Source organism: Mus musculus, chromosome 3, assembly GCF_000001635.26.
Source record: "Mus musculus strain C57BL/6J chromosome 3, GRCm38.p6 C57BL/6J".
NCBI classification, from domain to species: domain Eukaryota; kingdom Metazoa; phylum Chordata; class Mammalia; order Rodentia; family Muridae; genus Mus; species Mus musculus.
Genome location: NC_000069.6, coordinates 53390674 through 53401609, shown reverse-complemented (window position 1 = coordinate 53401609; position 10936 = coordinate 53390674). Strand labels below are relative to the sequence as shown.

Sequence of the window (10936 nt, the reverse complement as noted above, 5' to 3'; positions counted from 1 at the left end):
TAAAAAAAAAAAATCCCATTGCATTAGTCTTGTAAACACTGTCCTGACTTTGTATCAATAGTAGCCATTAAAGAACACGTGAACAATGTTTACAATCACAAAATTTTTCTACTATTTCCATTTTTGTTTGTTTATATTTTATTTCTACTACTCTTTCAGAGATTTATCCTAAATTATAAAGTTTTTATGCTTGAAAGTGTAGAGTCACTGGTAATTATATCTTAATAAAATAGATAGATGTGTATATTCTAATCAGAAAAGCTTCTGTGACTTTAATGCTTAAGAGAATTTGTTCCTGGATTCAGCTGAAGCTATAATTATTACATTAAATTAGCCCAAGAATCATAAACATATATCTTGTTAGGGAATTATTAAACAACGAAAATGTATTAAATTCATATTTCTTAATAAGATGGAAACTCAAAACAATTATTTCATATAAATGCTCACATATGCTCATGTTTATTTATTAGCTAGAATGAGGCATTCGGTATTGGCTTTCTTCTCTAGTTAGTGTGTTTTGTACATAAAATGGCAAATAAAATCCATTCAGAAGTTAATAGAAAAGACTGAAAGGAAGTATCCTGGGGATGTGGTTCAAGCCTCTGAATTCCTGGACAGCAAAGCAATCCCATGCTGGCTGGCTATCAGAGTCCATCACTCAATGACCGGGCTCCATCTTTTCAGCTTAGCTGAGAACAACACATTGGAACCTGTGATTGTAGAAGTGCTTATAATTTACTGTCTCAGTACCTTTGCACTGTTGCTCTTTGTTGCCCAACATTTTATACCAGCCCTCTCCCAGAAGCACTAGGACACTGCATGTTAGTGAAGAGAGAGGCTAAGGCCTCCCCGAACCCATACGACTATGGGACAGCTCCATTCTCAGGCTAACTCGCTGTCCAGCTGCTCTCTAGGGCTTGAAACTCCTCAGACGTTTGGAAGGTAAGGACTCGAATTTTCACGGTGGACAGGTGCCTTCCAGGAAAGCAGTCTGCAGAAAGGGGCCCCTGAGACAGGTAGATCTGAGAACAGATTTCTGTACTTCTGTGGAAAGCCTTTTCATATGTCCCAGCCCTCCTGCTGCCCCAGCAAGGACTGGGACAGCCTTTGGAAGCTGTGGGAAATGTAAACAGAACGTTGAGCTATTCCTCTCCAAGAGTTAAATAAGACAAAGTTCCATTAAGACAAATTGTAAAGAAGCCACTTGGCAGAAATTCAGATTCCTCTAGGGCCAGCACTTCTTGAAATCAAAATATATGCTCAGGTTTTATTTCTCCCTAGAAACTGCAGTTTTGCATTAGTGATGTGCACAAGGATGGGAGCCTGTGTTCTGCCCAGAGTGAGGCACAGAACCCCCTCTGTGTTAGGAACCTCACAGTGTGCTTGCTTCTTGCTTAAGGGTGGACACATGCCCCTCTGCAGAAGTCACACTTTTCACCTTGCAGGAATATGTATATTATGCGGTCATTTTCTTGAGACCCCAAACCTATTTCTCACAAACACTTTTGTCTTCTGATGTATTTATCTGCTGGGCCTGCTTAATATTTCCACTGAACTGATGAAAGGCTACGATATCCCTAAACCACTAAGCATAAATCAAACAACCACATATCAGTGATAGTATTGATTACCAATACAAATCATTACTAACTCACTTTATGTCATAATATACTTGAGGTGAGAAAAATATGTCTGAAAGAAGAGTCTAGAATCTTGATTAGAGAATTTCAAATTCTAATTAAGTTCTCTCATAATATAGATTAATGTTAATTTGTACCCAGCCATAATGACAGCTATGGGCTGATTTTTTTTAAAGACTTATTTTTATTTATGTGTATGTGTGTATTCATGGGAATATGTCCTGTGAGTGCAGTGCCCTCAGAAGTCAAAAGTGGATGCCAGATGCCAGGGTTGCTAGGGCTGGAATTACAGATGGCTGTGAGCCACCTAATATAGAAGAGGAGGAAGTGTCCTTAAGCGCTGAGCCATCTTTCTAGCCCCATAAACTAAGATATTTTATATGATCACATGGACAATGTTAGAGCAACCAATAAAGGTCCACTGTATCATGCCTGCTCTATCAGGATGTCTGGCTTGGAATTTAAAACTATTTTGCTTTTTTAATATATTATTCTGGAGGTTGAGAGAGAGAGAGAGCGAGAGAGAGAGAGAGAGCTCTTCCAGAGCAAGACTGAAAAAGAAAAGAGGAAGACTGAATAAGAGCCACACAGCTGACTGTGTAGACAGGTGAAGTCTCCCTGGTTATGTTCGTCTTCATTTATAACATTTTGATTTGTATCACAGATTTTTGTACGTTTCTTTGTACATTTAGAAAATTTCCCAGTTAATGGATTCTGCTCTACATAGATATATGATGCCACAAACACCTCTGAACAGTTGTCTAAAAACAGGATCCGAAGCAGTTGAACTCTAGGTAACAGGAGAGAAAAAGAAGGGCTTGGTTGAACCATAGCCCTTTGGTTACCCCAATTCTCAGAGGCAGAGGGATGACCAAAACCAAAGCTATGGAAATTTAAGTGGGAATTGAAATGAACACACCTGTCCTTGATTCTACCTGCTACTTACCAGGATCCTTACAGCTGATGTGAGCAGGAGTGGGAGGCCAGGCTCCTTACAGCACTTGCTGACATGGGTAGGGGAGGCAGGGTCACAGTTTTTTCTGTGATGTTTGACCGCATAGAATAATAACTGTTTCAAACTCTCTTGCCAACCTGACCCTTGGGCCAGAGAGAGCTAGTGAGCGGGCTTTTGTTTCACACATGTTTTGTCTATGGCCATTGAGATTTCTAGGTTGCTGGTTGTGACTGACTTACCCCTGATAGATGGAAGAAATGGTTCCCTCAAGTCCAGTTTGACAAAACAGCTTTCTGGAGTTTCTTACAGGAGCCCAGGAGACTTTGTGACATTCCCAATGCAGCAGGGCCCACTTCTTCCCTGGAAAGCCCTGCCTCTGGTGGAGGAGAGCTGGCAGGTGGAATGTAGAGGAGAGCTGGGGGGGGGGGTGTGGAATGTAGAGGAGAGCTGGCGGGGGGGGGGGTGGGGGGTGGGAAGGAAGTCTCAGGTGATGATGTGGTTGAGAAGGAATTAAGCTCCCGCTTGGCAGCAAAGGCAGGGCTCATGGTGGGCCCTGAGTTGGTTCCACAGCATGGGACTGAAAGGGCAACACAAACCCCATTTGTCTCCATTTAAGGACCAGGCCTGATTAAAAAAAAAAAAAAAAAAAGGCCATAAGGCACCAGCTTCAGGAATAGACCCCAAGTCCCAGAAACTAGGTCAAATGCTCTAGGAACAGACCATAAATCCCTGAACAAGACCATAACCCCCGCCCCCCCAAAGAACAACCTGGGGATAACCACAAAAATGGGGATCACAGAATGGATCATCTGGGCTAGGCAGCCCTGTTTCATCATATGGTTAAACATGCATGGCATAGGAATGCAGACCACTGACCACCTGTGACCTCCTAGAATCAACCAATGAAATTTAGATTACATAATTCTTTCTAGAGAGTTCCTCCAGGTCCTTATATATAAAGAAGGCCTTTATGCCTTTGTCTAGCGTCACCATTTTGAAGAATGGTTGACCCCCACATCCTGGTTGTTTCTGCAGAATAAACACTCTTTGTTTTTGCATATTATTTGAGTCTGGGGAGGGGGGTCGTCTTCCTTAAGCAATTTTCGAACCCTTCCCTAAGTCGTTTAACCTTCTGATTGGGCTGAGGAGCAATGATGTTTGTGGATCATGAACCGGATCAGTTCTCAGTGTGCTCAAAAGTGATCTGAAGTGGAAATTTCTGGCTTCTTTGAAAAGTTAGTTGTGTCATGTGATGTTTTCCTGGAGGCTGTCTTGTATGTGAGAGGATGTCTTGCTGAAGCAGTCCCATGAGAGGGCATGTGCGGTTTTGCTGGAGTGGAATCTTGAGAGGGTGCATGATGTTTGGAAAGAGTTTAAATAGAACGCCACGAACAGTGAAAGGATGCTCTTGCATTGCAACAAAGCCATGCAATGCTCCGCTGGTCTTTACTTGTAGAGAGAAACTTACCAAAGAACTTCTCATGGGTATTCCTGCATGATTCTCACCACTTCTGCTGACTTGTGCTGTTTGGTGGAGCCTTGCAGTTTCTGCTGGATCGGGCTGCTGCTACTGGGTGTTTGCTATTGGTCTGGACTGCTGTATCCTGACAATGAAGAGTGGAATTGCCCTTTTAGAGAGAAATCTTAGCCTACAGTGACCGATCTCAATCCTAGTCTCCATCCAATTCCTGCCATAGATCACAAATGCCCATCTGGGAGGGCAGCACAGGGGCATTCTGCCCTTGGAACCCCTCTGTTCTCTGGGGCTCTTGCTTACTTTTCTAATTTAGTCGGCATCCATCTTTTTCACTCCCAGTCCTCAGTTCCTTATTATTCTTGACCATGAGACAATGAACTTGGAAGCCACTGGCTTGGGGTCTTTTTTTGTGGCTACTTGGTGTTTAGAATCTTAGCACCCTAAGGTAAGATCACTGAGAGCCTAGAAAAAAACTCTGTTGCATTAAAAGAACCCACTTCATGTAAATGCAGATACAATTACACCTGCAAGCCCTGGGTTGGGACTCACCTCACCCCCAACCACCAAGACCTAAGGGTTTCATTCTCTACCTAAAAAATACATATGTGTACATTTCAGCATCTCATTAGTCCAGGCATTTACTCAAAATCTACACCTAATACAGCTCCAGAGAAGCAACCCACAGATGCTCCAATCTTTTCTCACAGACACAGACATTTCTACTGGATCAGTTCCTTCCTATCTATCCACAGATGATTCCATAGGCCCTGGGCAGCAAGCAAACAGCCAACTCTCCTAAGACTTGACCAACATCCCCATACCCATTTTCTTAGGCTTCCCAGAGACATGTCACCTCAAAGTCAGCAGGAAGTAGCTAAAGATTACGACAACCCTATTCCTGCTCCACCATCACCTCTCTCTAATTTTTCTTTTCTTTAATTAAAACAAAAGGGAATGTTCGCATTTCTTCAAGGCTTTGCCCTACAGTTGCCTGGTGTGCCCGACTCACTATAAAAGGGGAAGCTTGCTCCCTTGTCACTCTCTTGCTTTTGCTCTCTTGCTCTCTTACCCTCTTTCTACTCTGTCCCTTCTCTCCCTGCCCCCCCCCAACACGTTCATGGCCAGTCTCTCTTCCTCTATTTCCCACCCCCCTCTCCTCTCTATGCCTTTCTCTGTCTCTACTACCCCTCAACTCCCTCCCCATGCCCTAAATAAACTCTATTCTATACTATACTCATCCTGTGACTGGTATCTCAGGGGGAAGGAATTCCTCAGCATGGGTCCAAAGAGGTACCTCCTTCCCCGGTACCACACAACACCTCCACCAAACACAGCCCTGGCTTCTTTTTCTTTTTAAAATACACAACAACATGTACATATGCACACACAATACATTTGAATGCTCATACACATACGTACATGCCCGTACACATATACACACTACCCCTTTATTTAGAGAAATGTTAGAAAATACATTTTTATTACCATAAAAGAAGTCATTGCTGATCATTCTGTAGCTCAGGTGCCAAGGTATTCTGTAGGTGGCCATAGCCCCGGCGTTTCAAGATGGCCTGTGATGATGTCACACGCAGACAAAAGCATGGCTGCAACAATGGGTTTCTCTAGAACCCACTGTGGGATGTCTGAGGCTAAGAGAAAGCCCATCATCTCTCGGATCGGCAAGCACCTGCTTCCTCTGCCTTCTCTCCACCTTTCAGGGCTATGTATACGCTTGTCTCAGGCCTTGTCCAGGGATTTCAGTTCTACATCGTGGAAGAAGAAGGTCTGAAAGTCTTGGGGTTTAGTGCACACACTCACAGTGCTTCCAGTGTCTCTGCTTCACTTAGTCATTCTGAGGATGACATCATTGTCTGCGGCTTTGAGGCTCTCTCCCCTATCTTTTATGTTATCTGTCATTTATCTTAAATACTTCAGAACAGACTTCATAGCTTGTACTCTTGACTCTAGAGCAGGAGAGATTGTTTATAAGAGAGGCACTAATCTATGAAATAGCACCATAATTTAAAAATAATGAAGACATCATTTTTCAGTCACAGTGCCTACTCAGGGGTCTAACCTAGTAGATTGGGCAAGGTTGCTATAAACACTTAACAGAATACAGACCATCCAACTGGGAGTATTTTTAGCTGTTGAAAATGCTTTCTTTTTTCTTAAATAAATGTTATCAGGGCTATAATATGAAAATTTCTTACAGTCAATGGTCAGATAAATTCCCCAGTCAATGTATGTATTGTTATTATTTCCAGAGCCTCAGAGAGCTTCCAGAAGCCAGTGTGTGTTTAAGGATAAACACAATCTTATATAGCCCTCATTCTGCTACAGGCTACGAGGCTCTTGGAATTAATCCCATCCTGATAGGTGTTCACATCAAATGAATGGCAGTTCTTTGGGAGTCTTCCTTCCTCATTTACTAATGGTCTGTCTGCCAGTGAACAGGAGAGGCTAGGCTTGCCTGCATATTCTTTAGGGCAGAAGCCATGTGGTTGCTGGTTGTTGTTTTTGTTGTTTCTTTGTTTTTGTCAGCTTGACACAAGCTAGAGTCATCTGGGAAGAGGGAGCATCATTTGAGGAATTACATCCATCAGATTGACCTGTGGGACATTTTCTTAACTAATGATCGATGTGGGAAGGCACAGTCCAGTTTGGACAGTGCCACTCCTGGGCAGGTGGTCCCGGGTTGTATAAGAAAGCAAACGGAATAAACCATGAGAAGCAAGCCAGTCAGCCGCATTCCACCATGGCCTCTTCAGTTGCTGCATCGATTTCCTACCTTTAGCTAGTTCCATGGCTTCCCTCAGTGGAGGACTACAAAGTGTGAACCGAAATAAACCCTTTCTTCCCCAAGTTGTTTTTGGTCATGGCATGTTTGGTCACGTTTCTACTGTTGAAGCAGAAAGGCAATGTGGGACAGTGGCTGAGGGGAATACAAAGTTCTGTTGCTTCTGAGCTGGGTGGTGAGGCAGAATATTTATGATGAAGAGCATGAGGCAGAACAGAGGTACTTCCTAATGGGGCAGGAGAGTGGGAAAGAGAATACAGTAGGCAGGAATCAGGAATCACCTTCAAATCCAACTCCCAGGGACTTCCTAAAGCTTCTACCCATAGACCATGAAGTCAGAGCACTAGGAGCCAATCATGTCCTGAGGTCCCATGGTAATGATTTGAACACTGCTGCATCAGTACACAAATCCTGGGAGGCTTTTTCAAATCAAACCATAACAACAGCTCTCCTCTGCCTCGTGGCAGCATGCTCTGTGCGGACTCGCGCTGAGACGTGGATATGGTTAAGATGTGTTCTGAGACAGTTTGTGTGTTGGAAGCCAGGTCCTCAGTGTGTTGATGTTGAGATGTAGAATTACGTGTAAGAGGATATCCTGGCTGGTGATGTCATCTCCCCCTCTTGCCCCATCACTGCTGTCTTAAATGTCTAAAGGTCCTCAGCTGAGCTCACCGATTGCTATCAGGTCACCAAACCTTTAGATCCAGGAGCTTAATAAATTGCTGACCTTTAAAATACCCCTGGGCATTGTATAACAGTAAAGGAAAACAGATCCTGTTTCCTCAAGTAGACTCTAAAAAGAGCAACAGGCAGTGACTGAAAACTACTGAGATCCGGTCCAAGTCCCCTTGCTCAGGTCTTGGCTACATTTTTCCCCAGTAGCTTACCTTCCTGTGAAATTTTATTAGGACTCAAAAGTCTTCTCTGCTCCCAAACACTCATCCAACTGATGGTCCACAGTATTTCCAGTAGAGAGCAGTTATCTAGGGCTAAGTGTGAAGTGGGTCCTACAGTGTTTGATGTGCAGCTGCATCCAGGAACCATTGAAGTCATTCATACGGGAATTTGTTTCCTGACATCCCACCAGGAAAATAAAAAGAACTGTCTATCTACCTGAAACGTTGGGAAAGGCCCAATGGACAAAAGAAAGATTTCTTTAACTTTCAGCCTGATAACCAAATGGGATAATTGGATGTCTCTACAGGAACATGGGTGATTTGTGCACACCTATGCCACTGAATGGTCCCGGCCTAGGGTTTTTTCCCCCCATGTATGTTAGCATAAGATGTGATCGGGCAGGAGAAAGTAGAGAATGGAATTTTCCAGGGAGGATTTTTCCGATGGTCTTGTGACCCCCATCTTCCTCCAATAAGGAAGGTCAAGGGTGCTATTACAATAGCCATAGACTTAGCTAGCTGCTGTATTGAAATTATTTCAGCACCAAGTTGAATAAATCGTGTTTCTCTGCTTTGTTTAATTGGCTTATTGAAGACTGATGGCCAAGCTTCCAGGGTATAGGCTCTGACCCTAACCACATGGGTAACAAAATCTGACTTCCACAGTGGAAGGGTAAAAGGTGATGGCTTATTCAGTGAACAGGGTATTTCAGCTTACAGAAACCAGATGGGGTTTATCTCTTACTGCTGATGGCAGAGTCCCTCTGTCTAGTGGGCCAGGATGAAGCCCCCATGCCTAGCAGATAATGCTTTCCCTTCCTATGGGCAGCATTCCCTGAGAAGGACAGAGAATGTCTCCTTTGTTCTTCCTACACCTGCCTGAGTTTGTCTCTCAGCTACACCTGCTGAGTTAGCAAATCAGTTTAATTCACTTTGGCTTAGAGGATTCAGATGACAGGGGAGTTCAGACAGCCATGTCATTCTCCCAGAGCTCTGGAAGTGACAGATCTTGAGAACTCTCTTGTCCTACTCCTCTCTGAAAGGCAACTTGATGACTATTTAACCCAAATGTGTGGAAAGAGCAGATTCCCAATAAGATCTGGCATGTTTAGAATACAAGTTTAGCAGTTTCCTTTAAGGAAGATGCTGACCAGCCAGTCTGCGTTATCAAGAATCCAAAGAGATTTAAAAATAAGCTCCTGAGGTCTACAGCGCAAGCGACTGCAAGAGATCAACTTTATTTTCAGAGCTGACACAGGAAAAGTATTTTTCAATGTGACATCTTCTGAGCTTGGGTTCCGAAGAAGCTATCTGTAGGCTAATATGCTAATCGACTAATAATTCCTGTCAAATGAGCTCACAGTCTGAGTGTAATTGCTAAAATGTGAGGGCTGAACCTCATGCTGTGAACACTGTAGGAACTAAATATAAATCAGCTTCATTTAAGAGGAAATGGTGTATGGGTCGTAATTGTGAAGCCTGGAGCAGCATGTTCTTTGGGTTTCTACATCTATTCTCTAAGAGGGCTGGCCCTTCCCCCAGTACATCTTGTTTCCCTCTCATTTCTTCCCACACGAGGGATGGCCATGCATCAAGTAAGAGTCTCACTTCCCCAGAACCCTTTCTGGACAAGGACCCAGGCAATAGGAAAGAAAAAGGCAAGGTTGTGTTTCTCAGGGTGAGGGTACTTGGGGATGATGCAGAAAAGTCCAATTCTCCAATCAGTCTAACAACTCAGGTCTGACCACAGTTCCAGTCCAGAGGTCCCCCAGTGCAGGAACTGCTGAAAACAGGTTTAATTTATTGTTCCCTAGTTGGGGGGCTATGAAAACGAACTTCAGAGCTACATAAGATTCATCCCTCTTTTCTTTTTTTAAAACTTTGAATTAGTAAAGTGCCAAGCCATGTAGTAGAGTTTAGAAACACAGCAAATGAAGTCACTACCCCAGCTAGCTGGGGATATCTGTCTCTGGATAAGCACAAACATATGCAAAACATACTGAGCATGGTGAGTTTCAGTTAACAGTCATTCAGGCAGCCATCTTTATCCACAACCATTGACACCAAAACAACTTACAGGTGACCAAAATTAACAGGTATAATTGGAGTGTGGATAAGGCCTTTATCCTGAAGAACTGCACATAGTTATGGAAATTAACCAGGAATATAGTTGTTTATATGGGGGAAATTGGGGCATGGGGTAAGGCCTTTATCCTGAAGAACTGCTTACAATTATGTAAGTTAAGTATGCATTTATTTTAGTTGATAAAATTCCACCACCCCCAAATCACTTCTATTTATTTTTGTGCACCAATTCATGTATTCTACAGATAAAAGGAGGGTTGATTGCAGAAGTCAAATAAGACTTTTTCTGTTGACTTACATGACGACCTTACACGTTGCCATTCACCATGCGTGTGACCTTGTTGCCTCAGTCTTTTGGGAGTTCCATTTGTAAACTATATCCTAGGGGCTTACTTTTTCTTAGGTAGTCCTGGCTTCAAATTCACTATACAGCAGCAAGAAACCTTGAACTTCTGTTCTTCACCCTCCTGCCTCTGTGGGAATGCCTGGATGAAGACCCCTTTAAAGTCTTGCAGTACCAAAGACACTTTTATTGTGGAATGCCACTTACCTGTTTCAGAAGAAACTACAGAGTCCGTGGAGAATAAACTTCAATGCAGCTGGAGTCCAGCTGTTGATTATCTAGCCTTTTGGTCAGTCCTCATTGATTTAGCCAGACATATGACCCTCTTGCTTCATCTATGTTGTTAGTGCTGGACATCTCAGAGGTCCCCTGAGCACATGTAAGACAGATGTGTGTTTTCTCTTTTTTTTTTCTCCTAAGTTATGGTTCATTTTTTCTTGCCTGTTGTATCCTGGTCATCTTGATTTGTACTTATTTTCCCTTTATGGGTAAATGGAGCCCAGTATAGAAGGAACCTTTATAGAGTTAAATGTGGGCCACCATATTTACAGCAATGAAGAGCAGGAACAAAGAAGGTAGAGACTGGGCAGGAGGCAGTAGGTGGCTCCTTAACATTGTGTGCTTATTCCCAGTGTTGATGCAAAACACAGATTTGTTCTCAAGGGGAATTAAAGGCCATTTATTTGGAGCCAAATATGAGTGACTATGGCCCGGCAACACAGCTTCAATTAGCCAGA

The 10936-nt window shown here is 43.2% G+C and overlaps 1 long non-coding RNA gene across 1 annotated transcript; it reads right to left on the bottom strand.

The window, feature by feature from the left end:
* Positions 1-3108: 3108 nt before the first annotated feature.
* Positions 3109-5860, bottom strand: Gm40048. Its single transcript, XR_867284.1, has 3 exons — positions 5561-5860; positions 4067-4202; positions 3109-3222 (listed from the first exon to the last, which is right to left on the bottom strand). It is a non-coding gene; the product is annotated as a predicted gene, 40048 (long non-coding RNA).
* Between the last annotated feature and the right edge of the window lie 5076 nt (positions 5861-10936).